The following is a 2419-nucleotide window of genomic DNA, read 5'->3' on the forward strand; positions in this document are numbered from 1 at the left end:
CGGGGGGGGGACTTCCGATGGATAATTGAGCTCAAGGAAATGACAGGGCAGTCCTTAAATCTTCCCCCCACCCCCCAAAAAATCACCTGCCCTTTAAGAAAAGCTATTTTCCCATCCGTTTAGCAGTTATCCCAGGGTTACAGCAGCTTGGAAGAAGGGAAGGGGCATTTTTGTCCGGCACGTAGAACGGGGCTGGCAGCGAGCCTTGGTGTGGTGGGTGAGCTCAGCACCTGACCCCAGTCCCCCCCAGTAAGGCGAAGAGGACGTACCTGTGTGCGTGCAGATGGGCGGCATCGCCTCTCGCCTGCCAAAGCACGTGTGCTCAACGCCGAACCCGGGTACAAACACACTACGCCTCACGTAGGCACATGCAAATCCCCTCGCGGTGCCTAAAACCTTATTCCTTGTGCACTGCGTTCCTTATCTTCCCCGCACTTGCCCAATTACCTTAATAAAGTCATGTGTTCGTACCCCAGCCTTCAGCGGAGCTGTGCTTTTACCGCTTCCCAGTGAAGCTCAAGAAACAATTTTTATTTATTTTTTTTTTTTTTAGGTGTTTGGTGGTTTTTCTCCCCCCTCAAGTTCAATCCTGTTTTTCAGATTTCATAACGGGAGGAGGCACCCTAATGCTTGATTTAATCTTCATTTTAATAGGCACATAATGAGGATTAACACACTACAGAACTGATTATCCCGTATACCAGAGACAATTTAAGGCTCTGAGTATTTAAGGGATGAAAGTGTAAGCGGTAGTATTAAGCCTTAGAGCTGAAAGGAAATCGGGAAGGTGCACAGACTAAGAAGATTTGTAGATAAAAAATTACAAGTTCCTGCAGCTTAGAATAAGTCAAAAGGTTTAGATATCAGATATTACTGATCAGAGACGAGATAGCTTCTTTTGGATCGTGAGCGTGTTTGATTCTCACTCAGTTATCCCCACGATCTTTTCAGGCGAAGGAAAAATACTCTCGTCTCTGCGGTGCCAGGCGAGGAAACGCAGCTCCAACAGACTCCCAGCGACGTCCACGCACAGAAGTTCCATTTGGATGAACCAATTCTAACAAAAATCATTTAAGTGGAGGTGCAAAAAAATGCCCTCGTCCTGAGGGCATTCCTTGGGGTTTACGGGTGGCTAAATTTAAGTCAATAAAGAAACAATTTAAAGAAAAACAGAAGTAGCCTCTTCCTTAGCGAAGCTCCAGAAACAGTGCCCACTGCTGTACCTCATTCCTCTCTTTATTTGCCTGGCTTTGACAGCTCCGACCGGGACAACGGGACTGCTCCGATTCCTCACCCCATCGCTGAGCTCCGATTTCTTCCGAGATGGAGCTGACAGCTCAGTTTGGGCATCCGTGTTGGCATATTTGGTGTCAGCTTCAATTGGAATAGGAACAGGAGCGAGGTTGTACTCCTGCCTTGGGGTCAAAACAACAGCTGTGCCAGATGTTCCAAGAACATTCAAAACGCACTGAAACAGAAGGGTTTCAGGTTTCGTCTCCGCTTTGTGACACTGAGCCAATTTCATTAAATTATAAAAAAAAAAAAGAAATTAAAAAAAAAAGAAAAAGAAGCAGCTCTGCAAAAGCACTGTGGTTTCTCTACTTTAATAGGACCAGTCCAGTTTGCAAGTGAGAATAATCCCATAGGGTTTGATTCTGATTAAATCAAAAGCAACTCTGGCGTTGACTTCAATGGGGGAATGAATCACCACTCTATCTAAGTCCTATTTGGAGTGGAAGCATTGCATTTTCCACAAAATTGAATTTCAAACTCAAAGCCCGATTTCTCCACCCCTTCACCCCCAAGGTGAACATTCCTACTTGCCTTTTTTAATGTTTCAATCTGAACTGAAGTAGTTTGCAAAACAAAACAGGTTGTCCTGGCTCTCTGAGCACGTATACACGCTGATTTGAGTCCAAACGTAAGGAAAAATTAGTAGCAAGTAGTTCCTATAGATACTAAAATTCTTCCAGCACATTTTCTAGTCTTTCTCATATCATTATTCCAGGGCTGATTTGCTCCTTTAGGAACATATCTAGTATTTGTACCTGCTGCATGTTTTTAAAGCAACCAGTTTTAATGACGGAGAGCGATACCAGGAAATTAAGTGTGAGATGAGGTTCAGTTTGGTAATGGGAACGGGCACTACAATACAGTGCGATATATTGGATCAGGACACACGCAAACGCTATAATATCTGAAAAACTTTATCGAGAAAGCCCTCCAGAAAGCCCTTGTGAAGGCAGTACCTTTATTAATGCTTTCAGAAAGTGGGAAAATGAATTCAGGAGCGAAGGACCCATGCTGGGCTGCCGTCAAATTTGGCAGGAGACTTGTGCAAGCAAATTTCTGCGTGAGACATTTGAGTCCTTTGGTACCAGAGCATATTGCCATTACTTATTTTGCATACTGAAGGCAA

This window comes from Charadrius vociferus, unplaced genomic scaffold (assembly GCF_000708025.1).
Source record: "Charadrius vociferus isolate BGI_N301 unplaced genomic scaffold, ASM70802v2 scaffold384, whole genome shotgun sequence".
NCBI classification, from domain to species: domain Eukaryota; kingdom Metazoa; phylum Chordata; class Aves; order Charadriiformes; family Charadriidae; genus Charadrius; species Charadrius vociferus.